At 40.2% G+C, this 15,840-nt stretch overlaps 1 protein-coding gene across 1 annotated transcript in view; it reads right to left on the bottom strand.

Moving 5' to 3' along the window:
- Positions 1–15,840, bottom strand: part of LOC131438893 (protein escargot-like) — a 183,932-nt gene that overhangs the window by 18,036 nt on the left and 150,056 nt on the right. The window lies entirely within an intron of this gene.

The following is a 15,840-nucleotide window of genomic DNA, read 5'->3' as shown; positions in this document are numbered from 1 at the left end:
GGTTTCCCAATACTTAGAACTAGTTAATGTTCAGCTCTTCCGTGAAATCCAGCATAAACTGTTGAAATCTGCAGAAAATCAAAGAAAGGGCGCTCACCGTAGTCGGCATCGTCCATTTCTCTAGCTGGAGTGTAAGGAAAAGGCATAAGTCATAAGCCTGACTTTTATACTCACACATTCATAAAGTAAGTAAAAATTTAATGACATTTATAATGTCACTGTCAGTCGGGTTGCTAGAGAAGTTAGAATTCATTACTAAGGACGTGGACCATTTCGCAAATTACTTTAACTTTTAGGTAAAATTTGACAGTCGAGCAGTTAGTTTTGGTCGAGTAGTTAATTTTAACCAACAATTCGACTCATTTCAAAGTTTGACGGATGGAAAACTATTTGGGTTTATTTTTTCACTGAAAATAAAATGATATCATGTGGTATAGTAATTGCAATACAGCGAACGTAAAAAGGGCTTCGAGATAAACTTACTTCGTTTGACAATGCATTGGAATTTTTTATTGGAGTACTTTCTTAGAATAACATTATAAAAAAAATCACAGAAGAAAGTTTTACTAAAGGTCTGAAATTAGACTTTTTTCGTAAGATTTTTTTCAGTGTCGGAAAATAACTATGGAGGTGCAAAAATAACCATGCATTCGAGCAGGGTTAATTTTGACAATGTCAAAATAACTGGTGGGCAGTCATATTTTAGCTATGAGTTAAAATCATTCGTGAGAAGGATCCTAGCCTAAGTCCGTCTTTGCGACAATGTGGGTAGATAAGATTTAGATCATGTTCTGCCAGTTTAGTTTTATTAATATGAACAGTTTTAAATATCAGATATTTTTTACTGTCAAAATATCAGATTTTTATGCATCTGAAACGCTTCTGAACATGCCCTTGAGAGCATGTATTTCTTACAGTAATAAAATCTGATTCTGGGGATTTCGAGGTGACATGTTCTAAAACTCGAACTATTTTTTAGAACATGTTCCGGAGTGCTCTAGTTCTAAATGCATAATTTGTGTTACTTTTGAAATTTAAATCTGGATATTATAACAAGAAAACTTTCAGTCCCAGCAGTGACAGATGAACCGTTCGAAAAAATAAATCTAAAACGGCTTGCTGGGGACATGTTTGTTCCAGTTTTAAGTCTAAGTGTCCCGGGTTGGCGGTTCAATGCATAGGGCGCTGGTCTTACAAACAAGTTGTCGTATGTTCGAGTCCCGACCTGGAAGGATTCGTAGTGTCAGTAGAATCGTAGCACCAGCCATGCAATGGTTCTGTACACTCTGAATCGGCTGCGAAGTCTGTCGAAACAGAAGGTCAAATTCCGCTACAGGAATGTAATACCAAGGCTATATAAAACTTCCAGCTGCTGAATTTCTCTTAGGGAATTTTCAGGAGTATTCTAGTTCTAGATGCATAAATTATGTCAGTTTTAAAATTTTAATCCGACAATTATAGCAAAAGAAACTGGCAGCCCTAGCAGCGTTTTACTTCCCTCTCAGCAGGCGGTTCTATTTTGTTGGTCGTTGAGCGCTTGTTGAATAACATACTGCACGAAATATTCGTTCAGTTTGCTGGAACGGTTTGTTGTTGTTTTTTCTCTTGCAAAAATAGTGTGAAAATTAAGTGTTGTCTTCATGTAGAAAGAAAATTTATTGTCATTCTACGTGAAGTAGAAGTATTATGCAGGTATGTATTGTTAGTTTAAACAAATAAGTGGAAAAAACTTCAGAAATTCTGCAGTAAAACTAGTATAACGGGGCTCCAACTCCTCATATTAAAAATGGCTCAACAATGGACCTCTGTCTGCAGGGCTTTTCGAACGAAAAAATAGCATTCGGTTCAACGGACTGTTTCAAAATCGGCAAACGAAGGTCCCGTGTTGGACTCCTATTGAACGAATGATTGGACGTTTATTGAACCAACGAAGGACCACCGTTGAACGTTTTTTTTTCTCGAAGGGATCAAATGTAAAGTTTATTTGTGTATTACGTACATTTTGTGTGGTACGTATGTCATAGATCTATGCATTTATATATGCAGTGCAACCAGTTTATCAAAGTGGCTTGAACAATTGAGTTGAAAACAATCTTCTTTAGCAATAGTTGATGTTTTGGAGGAAATATCAGTTTTGATCAATTTTGCACCGATGATGGAAAATTGCACACATTTTATGAATATAGATTTTAATTCCCTAATAAAGAAGTTAGCTACACTGATTCAATGCATTTGTATTAGATTGCGCTACAAAAACTAAAAATTTTCTGTTGAAAAATCATTTTTCCGAGAAAAAAAGTTTTACGACAACCTTCTACATCCATTGCCTTTCGCGTGTTAAATTTAAGGTTCCTTTTTTGATGGATTACTAACTGAAGATTTCTAAATCATTATTTCGCAATAACTTCTGCAAGAGAAAATCCATATAGGAATGTGTTCGTTGCTAATCAAATGTGTTAGTGAAAGTAAGCTGAAGCTGAAAAAATTTTTCTCGAGCAGTTTTCAGAACGAAGGAAGAGTTTTAGACTAACATTTTTGCTTTTATTAAATTGCAAATCTAAGCAGAATACACTGATTTGTTTATTTTTCAACCATGTGCACCATGTTGTTGATTAAAATCAGGAAAAAAGTGCAGGAATTTGTTTTTACGTACACATTGTTGACATTACTCATACGCTTCCTATGTGTCTTGTTCTTTAAAAGACGTTTCAGTTTTATCAATTGGAACAATTCTAGTTTCAAATTCTAGTTTCAAATTTGAAGCTTCACAGTTTTCATTATAATCAGAGTCACGTAAAGAGTGAATCCAAATGTAACAATCGAATCGTCAACCAGATAGGTAAGCAAATATTGTTTTGCAACTGAACATTTCGAGAGGAGTAGAGCTCAAAATTTTATCTGTGGTACTTAATTCATTGGAAATTGAAAAAAAAAAAAACGTTTTAATCCACCTAGCGATGTAATGATACCTTCCTCATATCGGCTATCGGCTGCTCGGCCATCCATGGAAGTTGACCATCAATGTCAACTTCCCTCTCTGAGCAGCCTAGATAGCCGTGTAGTGTCGGTAGCGGTTTCCCAACTGGCTAAGAATAACGCTACGGTCCACCTGTACCGGTGGTATAAGTCCACCAAACAGGTTAGCCGTGTGGCATCCGGCGAAATTATTTTTTACCAAGAATTGATCCACTGGTTTCCTGTTCCATGTCGTAAAAGGCCACAAAAATAGGAACTCCTAAGCCAAGGTGTATTTCCGTGCCGATGGCTGAATGGCTGCAGGAGGTTAAACAATGCAGTCGTGAACGGAATATCTTGGGGTGTTCCCTTACTGTGTTAAGCGAAGCTCTGGCACAGTGGACGACTTCTTTCTTCGCAACTCGTGGGATTTAAATGGTAATAACATTTAAAAAAATCCTTACATGGTTCGCTATAGGCGATTATAAGCCAATATATTTGGTTTCTTGTAGTTGTTGTACGGTTGGTGCTGGAGGTGGAATGTTAGTTACTCTAATTTATAATGGTTAGAGTGGCACAAATCAATCTTCAGCATAAACATGCAGCAACTATCCAATCTATCCAGACTTCTTCAAGAAGGTAAAGCTTCTATAGCTTTGGTTCAAGAACCATATTTCCAAAAGGGAAACTTCTACATTGGAAAATTGTTAAACCCAGTTTTTGTTGCCTTCAACAAGATCGGTATGACTAATCCACGTGAAATGCCTCGAGCATGCATACTTGCAAATAGTGCTCTCGATGTTTCTCTCATATCGGAGCTCACAACTCGGGATATTTGTGCTGTCACAGTTGGTATGACTATTGATGGCATAGACAGGAAATATGTCTATTGTTCGGCATATTTACCGCATAACCAACCTTCGCCAAGCGATGACTTTAAAAAGGTTGTATCATACTGCTGCAAGAGTGATATACCGCTTGTAATCGGCAGTGACATAAATGCTCACCATATCATTTGGGGCAGCACAGATATAAATTCGAGAGGCTCTGATATGATGGAATTCGTGAGCAGTACAAACCTGCACATAGTCAATGCAGGAAACCGCCCAACTTTTGCGAGATCTGGAAGAGAGGAGGTTTTGGACGTAACTCTCTGCTCTGATAGAATTGCGCATGAGTTGGTGAATTGGCTCGTCTCCGATGAGCTCGAACCTTCGTCGTCTGATCATAAGTACATATTCTTTGATCATTCAAACGTTAAATTAGATATTATCACATATCGTAATCCCAAATCTAAAAACTGGGACCTCTATGAAGAGGACTTGGCGACTAGATTTTACGGGTACCAACCAACAATTGAAACCCCAATTGATTTGGAAAATGTTGTCGACGAGACAAATTCACTCATAGTTGCAGCATATGAAGAGGCTTGTCCACTTCGGATTGTGCGAGCTACTAGAGGAACTCCTTGGTGGAATGCTGAACTTGCTAGACTAAGGAAACTATGCAGAAGAGCTTGGAACCACCGACGCAGAGATGGGTCGGAGGCATTCGTGTTGGCTCGAAGGGCTTACAAAAATGCTCTTCGATCGTCTGAGCGAAGTGGTTGGAAAAGCCTCTGCACAAATGTCTCTAGTCTCAACGAGGCTAGCAGATTAAATAAGTTACTTTCGAAGTCTAAGGACTTTAATGTCAGTTTCTTAAGAACTTCAGATGGTGAACACTTGTCTGATGAAAGTGATGTACTTCACTGCCTTTTTAACACTCACTTTCCAGGATGTATGGATCCATCACCGACAGCTCTTCCCGAGACTTTTTCAGGTAGTTACGATTCTTGGGCCCTTGCTCGAAGCGTTGTGACGATTGAATCGGTCAAATGGGCAGTTGAGAGTTTTGCTCCGTACAAATCTCCTGGAAAGGATGGAGTTTTCTCAGTGTTACTGCAGAAAGGGTATGAACATTTCAAACATGTTTTGAAGAAAATACTTACTTTTAGTCTTGCGACTGGATATATTCCAAGAGCCTGGCAGGAAATAATTCAGTTTTTGCAATGACTGAGCGGAAATATATATTGGAGAAGCCAAGTGAAAGAAAAACTAACAGAAAAGATGAATTTTTGGAAAAAGATACGCTCAGAGACAGGACTCGAACCTGCGTTCTTATGCATTCCGTGCATACGCGCTACCATTTCGCCACTCTGATCTTGTTTTAGCCACTGCAAAACTCGAAACAGACACAGTAGCAACGTACATCGAACACGTTGCTACTGTGTCTGTTTCGAGTTTTGCAGTGGCTAAAACAAGATCAGAGTGGCGAAATGGTAGCGCGTATGCACGGAATGCATAAGAACGCAGGTTCGAGTCCTGTCTCTGAGCGTATCTTTTTCCAAAAATTCATCTTTTCTGTTAGTTTTTCTTTCACTTGGCTTCTCCAATATATATTTCCGCTCAGTCATTGCAAAAACTGAACATAGTCATGGCGGCTTTACGTCAAACTAAAAATTAATAAATCGTTAGGAAATAATTGTCAAATTTATTCCCAAAGGCGGTCGCGACACTTATGAGGAAGCGAAGAGTTTCAGGCCTATCAGTCTTAGCTCATTTCTTCTTAAAACAGTGGAACGCATAGTCGATCACTATATCAGGAATGTTAGTCTGGGCGTGCAACCGCTACATGGAATGCAACATGCTTACCAGCGTGGAAAGTCCACTACAACCCTGTTACATGATGTTGTGTACAACATTGAAAAAGCTTTCTCACAAAAGCAATCTTGCTTGGGAGTTTTCCTAGATATTGAAGGTGCCTTTGATAACGTGTCTTTCAATTCAATTCTGGAAGCAGCCCGTGGTCATGGCATACCTTCAAGTATCACAAATTGGATACACGCAATGCTTAGCAATCGACTTCTTTGTTCATCGCTTCGGCAAGCAGAGATTAGAAAGCTGAGTGTCCGTGGGTGTCCTCAAGGTGGTGTACTATCCCCACTTTTATGGAACCTAGTCGCTGATGGTTTGTTAAGGAAACTTATTAACCTTGGATTTCCGACTTATGGTTTTGCCGACGATTATCATATATTGATGACCGGTATAAGCATTAACACTCTCTATGATTTAATGCAGCAAGCCCTGCGATCTGTTGAACAATGGTGTTGTCAGGTTGGATTATCTGTAAATCCGGGCAAAACATCAATGGTGCTTTTCACTCATCGTAGGATAATTACAGGAGCTCGTCCGTTGCAGTTCTTTGGTTCAGAGGTCACTGTGGTCGATCAAGTTAAATACGTCGGGGTTATTCTTGACTCAAAACTGAATTGGTCTGCTCACATTGACTTCAGGATTGAAAGAGCTTGCATGGCTTTCGGCCAAGGCAGACGAGCTTTTGGAAAATCATGGGGACTCCGATACATTGATTGGATCTACACAACTATTGTTAGACCAATTTTAGCATATGGTTGTCATGTATGGTGGCAGAAAGGAGAAGTCGCGACAGTTCAGTCAAAGCTAAATCATCTCCAAAGGATGGTCCTAATGGCGATGACAGGAGCATTCACGACAACTCCTACTGCTGCTCTAGAGGCGCTACTGTGCATTAAACCACTACATGTGTTCCTAAAACAAGAAGCATTATCTTGTGCATACCGTCTTAAGGTTACAGGGCTTTGGAACAGTAACCCATTAGATTATGCTACCAGCCACACTCGCTTGTGGTCTCAAATGGTTACATGGGATGAGTATTTACTCGCTCCTAGTGACCTAACTCTCACATGCAGTTTTCCTTTCAAAACATTCCATGTGAGCTATCCTCTTCGTGAGGAATGGTTGTCTGGTTGTCTGGAACGACAACTTGATGAACACATAGTTTGTTATACGGACGGTTCTCTGTTGAATGGTCGTGCTGGTGCTGGTGTCTACTGTCGTGAAATGAGGCTGGAGCAGTCTCATTCACTTGGTAGATACTGTACTGTGTTCCAAGCAGAAATCTACGCGATTCTGTGTGGAGTACAATCGGCACTTCAGCAGAGGATCTGTGGTAAACGAATTTATTTTTGTTCCGACAGTCAGGCAGCCTTAAAAGCACTCATATCGAATGACTCACGGTCGAATCTAGTGATCGCATGTCGAACTCAAATTGAAGACCTCAGCATTTCAAATGCTGTTTACTTCTTATGGGTACCTGGCCATTCTGGTATTACTGGAAATGAATGGGCTGATGAGTTGGCTAGAGCTGGTGCAACGAATGATTTCGTTGGTCCTGAACCAGCTTTACCACTTTCAACTAGTTGGATAAAGCACAAGATTCGTTCTTGGGCTGCATCCAAACATGCCAGCTACTGGCGCAGCTTGCAAACTTGCGCTCAGACAAAAGCATTTCTACCAGATTTAAATCTGAAAATGTCAAAGTGTCTACTGCATTTCTCCAAGCATCATTGCAGTATTCTGGTCAGAGCTCTGACTGGACATTGCAAACTCAATTATCACATGGCTACTATTCAACGTGCTGAGTATTATTCGTGTGATTTGTGTGAATGCGATTATGGTACTTCATATCATCTGATATGTAACTGTCCCGCATTGACGCAGCTACGTATCCGGGTTTTTGGTTCTCCATACATGGTTGAGTCTGTGTATGCGGAGCTAAAATTGAAGGATATTCTCTCGTTTCTCACCCAATGTGGTAAGGAGCTATAGTCAGAAGGGTTCATCGTTCTTCCTGGAGTGAATGAATCCCTTCTGTATTCACCTTAAATAGGGTTTAGCAGATTGTTTGGCATCCTTTAGGGGGTGCCGAATTTACTTCTGCTCGTACATACTGCGAATCGTTCTGCATTCTTCCGGGAGTTCAGAATGGTGTCGCTTTTGTAAGATCTCTAAATCCTCTCGGGGGTTGGAGGTTTTATTAACAGCAGACTGTTCGGGACCTCGTAGAGGTTCAGAATTTACTTCTGCTTCCACTAAATGTGATCCTCAGCAGATCGTTCGGCATCCCTTAGGGGTGCAGAATTTACTTCTGCTTTTATGTGTTTTTGTGTCGTCAATTTTTCCCATCCTCCTAGTCCAACCCTTACCATTTCCTTTCAATCCTTTCCTCTTATATATCGGGAAAATGATGCTAAAAACAAATTGATGGCAAGGCACAAATCTCCAAATATCAAGGGGAACGTGCCATTTGAGCCAATTTGTTCTGATTCCTGATTCCTGATAATTCATTGGAAATTGAAAAAAAACGTTTTAATCCACCTAGCGATGTAATGATACCTTCCTCATATTTTCAATTGTCTCCTCTATATTACAGTAGAATTCATCAAAATATTACAATTTAAAAAAGTTTAGAAATCAGTTTAGAAGACTTGTTTTACATAATACTATATACTACATTTGAATTTAAGTTAGTGAAAATCGATTCAATCACATAAGAGAAAATAAAGAAAGCTCCACTTTAATGATTTTGGCCACTATTTCCGGTATTTCCGAAATCGAGAACTGGATTAAGGTATAGTAAATTTCGGATTATTTAACAATCAGATAACATAGTGATGTGATTGATCAAAATTATAAAATAAATTTAATGATCAAATTGATCGTTTTTAACAACATGCTCAAGTACGTTTCCTCAAGTCAATTAAAAATACTGATGGTTTATTGTTTACCAGCGAACAAAACGTGTCGTAAACCCACAGCACTTAATCACTGAAAATATTCCATATTTCCATTTGTCGGTTTTGCACGATACGCTTTGTGAGATGATTTGGTTAAATTCATGCGGTTGAAATTTTGCGCGCCTTATTTTGGCACTGAATTTCACCTCAATGCTCGTTCATACCAAATCTTTTTGAAAATTTCAACTTTGAGCTATTTTTCGATACCACCAGGGCTGGCAAAAATCAAGCCTGTACATCATCATCACTGAGTTCAGCTCATCTGCGAATCGGTTTTAGAAGCATCACTGAGCGAGTTGAGTAACTGGGTAACCATTTGCGTCGTCTCAATATCGTAGTGTCAAGCAATCAGCAGATGAGCGCTGAGTGCCCATCAAATATTAGAACCCACTGAGAGACGACTTGTGAGTTGTGATTTGATTGATGTGTTTGTACATCAACACATTGAATCAGATTCTTATGACACTGTCTCGCTTGTATTCCCCATCCACCAGAGTTGTCATGGGCAACCAACGTTTGAATCGATGCTATTTCAATCTAATCCTCAACACATGTTCTCGTGTGCTGGAAAACGCATTCAGTTCAGTAACCAGTTGTGTTTAGCTGGAGACATGAAATTCAATCGTTTATGGTATACATCACGCTATGGTTCGACATTTGTTCTCGTACATTAATGCTCGTGTTCGTTTTGAGTACCAGCAAAAACAAAATCGAAAATCTGGGTTGTGGTGGCAGCTCTGTGGTTTAAGCATACACTCACCGGTGTAGCTCGGTACGGTGATGTCAAACTCAGTACTCACTTTTTAAAACTAGGAATGAGAGTTAGATGTTATGAAACCAAAACGGAGAACCCTAAATACCATCATAATTTGAAGCCAGCGGTGCTCTGTATACGTTAGTGTGTTTGTTTAGATCAGCGATTAGTTTCATCTTTACCATCGTTTTACGGATTGCACCATCGTTTTACGGATTGCATAAATCATGAGGGGAGCTGATGAATAGAAAAAATCGAGCCTCATGAGCGAGTTTTTGCCATCCTTGGATACTACTCATGCTACTGAAAAATTCATCAATAATTACTGAATATGTTTCCGATGGTGTCGAGAAGAAAATATGTTGCTACCTTAAGTAGTATAAGAGGTCGTATTCACTGCGTAGCTTCTGAAATACTCTTTAAAAAACCCGTAACTTCGGAAATCCGCATAAAAAAAAAACAAAATTATGCCCCAGAGTACTGGCCATAGTCTTCGACCGAACGTTCAACTACACAAACCACTTCAACCAAGTCAAGAAGGACTGCAAAGCCCGACTTAGGCTGATCCGGATCATCAGTACAGAGCATTCCCAGTGGAACCGCTACCAAGGGATTAGTATCGCCCAATTTCTGAAATGGAGCCGTATTTTCTACGGGATCGAGGCGACGGCCGTAAGTAGAGAGAATCTTATCAAGATTCTCGCCCCCACTTACAAAAAGGGCCGCAAGAACCGCCTCGAACCTTCTACCAAGCACCCCAGTTGTGGCAGCCTACGTAGAATCGGGATTGTTCCGATTCCGTTGGTGTCCGGATTATCATCCGCAGATCCCTGTGTAACTTGGAGAGTACATCTAGAGGTGACTGCTTACTACTACAAAGCAGAGCAGCTATATCAAAGTTTCATGGGGAAAACCCTTCCGAAACTGGCCCGCCTTCATTGAGAAGCCCTGGTACAGCGGCCAAGGGCAGCTTCCTCCAGATAACCTCGAACAGGTTCAAAGATACCCCCACTTATTTTACCGACAAGTCACGAACTGGCACGGTGATCAAGGTATAGAACTCCATCTCAGGAAACCTCCTTCCATAGTGCTCGGTCTTCTCTGCAGAATCCGCCGCAATCTTTGCGTGCATTGAGAAAATCCCCCGGGTCCGGGGCTGTGATCTTCTCGGGCTCCCTGGTAGTCATAATTGCCTTGGAGGCGGGAAGGTCCAGACAACCCTTCGTCAAAGTAATGGGGACATACTGCAGCAGTAATGTTACAATATGCTGTATTCCTGGACATAGTGGGATTCCGAGAAACTCCTTGCAGACATAGGTAGGAATGCCATTAGATATGCTCCTGTAGCTCCAGCCGTTGACAACCTCTCTGAGCTCCTAGGAAAACTCGTTGAGCACTACACCGGGCATGGAAATATAAGGTGATCTGACCAAAGAGACAAATTGCTCGGACCACAGCGGTTTGAGGTCGTCGAGGGGTTCAATAGATGAGACTGATAATTTTGCTATCTTTGCCGCATTTTGTCGCTAACTTGTCACATTTCAGTCTTTGACATCCACAAGTGAAAATTACGATGTCTAAAATACTGCCAAAGATGCTGTATCAATCGAATTACCCGATTCTTAGATAATATTCATGGTGCTGATGTTCGTATCTTGTGGCTAGTATTTATGATATAGTGTTATCCGATTAGTTTAAAAACATTTTCTCTCTCCATTTCATCCAAATCACGTGGTTGATTGCTTCGTGCAATCATCGGTTAGTAAATAGTCTGAAACATTTTCACAATTCGAATAATTTATGTCATTCTGCCTTAAACGTTTCGTCACAGTCCTAATGCTGCTTCAATAATTCTTATGCAAAATGTTCGTTATTAGAGTCCGTTAATGCGAGACCATATTTGATAATGAAAGGAATAAATTTGATTAACCTCACGTAGCCCAATGAACCAAGTGGCAAAGCAAAACGACTTGAAATAGGTTTATTGTCCTGCTGAGGGATCCGTTTACCACGGGACTCCGTTTCTGAGCACAATATGATGAACTCCAATTCTTAATGCTAACCATTTAACAAGTATGTTAATTCTACGTGCCGCCATAAAATACCTTCCACTCAGCCCTCTCATCGTCATCATTAGCAAAGTCATTAGGGCCTTATTCCCGGCTCGAGCACACACATCATCATCATGATCATCATAATAATACCCCCCAAAAGGCAAAACAGTCAGCAATCGCATTTGCAGATCCCTTTCTACGTGCAAACACGAAGCCTCCACTGGACGGGGGCAGGAGAAGGATTCGTTCATCCGCACCGGCAGTACTTGCATACGGGACAATAAAAAGCAACAGCCTTTTTCCACAGGAACAAACCGACACACACACCCACAGTCACACTCTGTAGCCTCCGGGGCCGACCGGTCGACCTGTTTGCTTCCAAAACCTCGGCTGATGCGGTTGGCGTAGGCACCTTTCGGAGGAACCAAACAAGCCGTAAAAGACCTCTGCCTCCCCTTCTACCGTCAATAAATGGCACCAGCAAAAAAAGAAAAACGAACGACAACGACGACAAAGTCGGCGATGACTGCAGTGCCATTTACGATTATGTTATAACAATAATAATAATTATGAAAGCGAAAATATTTTAACGACAAAATTTCACCGCAAAACTATTTCATGACAACCGCCCACCTTCTCCACCTTACCATTTCTTTCATTTACGAGCGGTTGCCGGCGCATTTTCGGGCCCCAGTCGGTGGTTTGGCGAACTTTTTTTATGGATTTAAATGGCGTCGAACCACCCTGTCACCTTCTCTCCCCCAAGGGCTACGGCTACTGTCCACCGATGCAAAACTGGGCGAGAATCGGAACGAGGCAAGTAATCCAACCAAACAAAAAAAAGCATGTAATTCTTTTGCTGCTGGGCTTGGCACCGAATCAGCAGGTTTTATATTTCAATTGCAAAACTGCCTTCTCGATGCAGGCTGAGGCCAGAACGGACCAGCTTCGAAGCGACGCGTACGACGACAACGACGACGGCGGTGGGTGAGTGGTTTTGGGAAAATCCAGGTGAGCTTTCTTATTTATGGCTTTGTCAAACGCTTGGGGACGAACGTAAACAAGTGAACCAAACGTTGTTTTTCGCTGGCTCATGAATGAACTTTCGGTTCCGTTTTGGCACGGGGTCCATTCCGTGGAAGATGGAACGGGACGCACCGGAAGCGGGAACGAACGTTTTTTTTTTTGTCGGGAGCTTTCGACGCAGTCGGGAATTCTGTCAATATTATGTGGAACACTCTGGCGATTGGCGGAGGCGGGTGTTCCGAGAAGATATGATACTTTTTAGCCATACTTAAATTGCTTTATTATTCGGCATCATTATAAACATGGATGCTTTATGAGCCGTTCCGTCATTTGCCGGATTTGGGCAAAGCATCCAGTGTTATTTGTTGGCTTGGTTTCGATTCCGGATCATTTACATGATTCCTAGCTTCTGTCGGGATTTATTTGATGTTTCCTGATTTTGTCTTTTTTTTTTTGCAACAACTCTTTCGATTTTAAGCGGAACTATTGCGCCAAATTTGTTCTACTAGTGTTATTACAAAAAACTGAAATAAAGGGTGTTACGGTCAAAAATTGGTCAAGCAATTGTATCACTTGTACCATCATAAATATTACTCAAAAAACTGTTTATGGAATAGAAACAGGAAAGTTTGTTCGGATGTGAACTAGTAAAATCTACAAATCAAAACACCCTGTAACTCCGAAACCAGCTGTGGGATCCGTAACAAACTTAGGAATTCAGTATGAAAATCTATCGGTTAGCCATCTTGGAAAAAGTTCATTTTTGCAGTTTTTGACTATTTAGTTGAAGTTGTTTCTAAGTGATGATAACAGTTCAGCTGAAAAGTTCGTATCGTTTAATAGAAACACACATTTTTTTGCCAAAATTCGTTTGTATTATTCAACATAATTGCCATCAGAGGCGATACAGCGATTATAGCGATCTTCCAACTTTTCGATACCATTTTTGTAGTACGATTAGTCCTTTGCCTGAAAATAGGCCTCAGTTTCAGCGATTACCTCTTCATTGCTTCTAAATTTTTTACCAGCGACCATTCTATTGAGGTCTGAGAACAGGAAAAAAGTCACTGGGGCCAAATCTGGAGAATACGGTGCATGAGGGAGCAATTCGAAGCCCAATTCGTTCAATTTCAGCATGGTTTTCATCGACTTGTGACACGGTGCATTGTCTTGATGAAACTAAACTTTTTTCTTCTTCAAATGAGGCCGTTTTTTTGAAATTTCGTCCTTCAAACGCTTTAATAACGCTATATGATAGTCACTGTTGATGGTTCCCATGGTCGATGAAAATTATACCATGCGAATCCCAAAATACAGACGCCATAACCTTACCGGCCGATTGTTGAGTCTTTCCACGCTTTGGGTTCGGTTCATCGCGTGCAGTCCACTCAGCTGACTGTCGATTGGACTCCGGAGTGAAGTGATGGAGCCATGTTTCGTCCATTGTTATATATCGACGAAAAAAATCGGTTTATTTTCGATATAACAGCCCCAAACACTGCTCAGAATCATCAATTCGTTGTTGTTTTTGATCGATTGTGAGCTCACGCGGCACCCATTTTGCACAAAGCTTTCTCATATCCAAATATTCGTGAATAATATGTCCAACACGTTCCTTTGATATCTTTAGGGTGTCAGCTATCTCGATCAACTTCAGTTTACGGTCATTGAAAATCATTTTGTGGATTTTTTTCATGTTTTCATCGGTAACAGCCTCTTTTGGACGTCCACTGCGTTCATCGTTTTCGGTGCTCATATGACCAGTACGAAATTTTGCAAACCACTTACGAATTGTTGCTTTGCCTGGTGCAGAGTCTGGATAACACTCATCAAGCCATTTTTTGGTATCGGCGGCACTTTTTTTCATCAAAAAGTAGTGTTTCATCAACACACGAAATTCCTTTTTTTCCATTTTTTCACAATAACAAAAGTAGCTTCACTCAAAATGCAATATCTCACAAACTAATAATCAGACAGCTGTCAAATTTATAAACGTATCTTTTGAAGGTTGGTACTAACTGAAAATGGTATGGATTTAATTCTAGTGGCGCTCTCTCATAGAAACGATACGAACTTTTCAGCCGATCTGTTATAAACTTTTTTCAATACTCTTCCCCCTGTCGTTCTGGAATAGGAGGTCAGATCCTGATGAAATTCATAAATTTGACATGGGCCTAAGTTTGTGAAAATCGGACAAGTAATCTATGAGAAAGAGCAGAGAATTTAATTTTAGAGTATATGACCACTATGACCGGATTCGGAAACCCGAAACCAGGATAGTCAGAATCGGTTTGTTTAGCCGTCTACAAAAAAAAACGAATATCGATTGGAATAGTTTAGAGCATAGTTTAGAATTTACGTTTTTTTTTTGCTTCACCGCTTCACTGCCCATACTCGCATATCTGTTCCATACCGATTTTCGGCAATTTTGAGTTAGCTTGAGGAATGAAATCTATCCTTAATATCCTCTCATAAATTGCAAATTTTAAGGTGAGGGTTTGTTTAGTAAAATGTGAAAAAAATTTCAATTCATGTCTGTCCCATATGCATTTCAGTCCCATTCAGTGCAAATTTCAATAATTTCATTTGTTGCAATATTGGATTAGCAAAAGTGTATTACCGATATTCCATGTAATAATACCATGATTTAGCATTAGGTAGTACAATAAATCAAAAAATTCGGAAATAAAATTTTGATCGTCTTTTTCTCGACATGCCGATTTTCCATATGGGACTGATATGCAAGTACACCCAAACCTCCGTTTACGAATACTTTTTTTACGTTACCTCTTTTTACGTAACTCTTTTTACGAACCAAATCCCAAATAACGTAAACTTTTTTTACGAACCAACTTCGTAAAAAGAGGTTTTTGCATCCAATGAAAACAATTTCCGGCTCCATGGAAATTACTACAATGTGGGTATTTTCGGAACGGGACTGATGAGTAGTTGACGGAAACCGATGTTTGAAGTGGTTTGGAAATCCAAGATGGCGACTTCCGGTTTGTCGATATTCATTAAAAACCCTTACAATATGGGTATTTTCGAACCGGAATTCATGAGTAGTTGACGGAAAACGATGTTAGAAGTGGTTTGTAAATTCAAGATGGCGACTTCCGGTTTGTCGATATATCTTAAAAACCCTTACAATGTGGGTATTTTCGGAACGGGATTGATGAGTAGATGATGGAAAACGATGTTTGAAGTGGTTCGGAAATCCAAGATGGCGACTTCCGGATTGTCAATATTCCTTAAAAACCTTTACAATGTGGGTATTTTCGGAACGGGAATGATAAGTAGTTGACGGAAAACGATGTTTGAAGTGGTTTGGAAATCCAAGATGGCATCTTCCAGTTCTTTGATATTGCTTAAAACCATTTACAATATGGCAATTT

This window comes from Malaya genurostris, chromosome 3 (genome assembly GCF_030247185.1).
Source record: "Malaya genurostris strain Urasoe2022 chromosome 3, Malgen_1.1, whole genome shotgun sequence".
NCBI lineage: Eukaryota > Metazoa > Arthropoda > Insecta > Diptera > Culicidae > Malaya > Malaya genurostris.
Note: the sequence above shows the minus strand (reverse complement) of the source record. Positions and strands in the feature narration are given on the sequence as shown.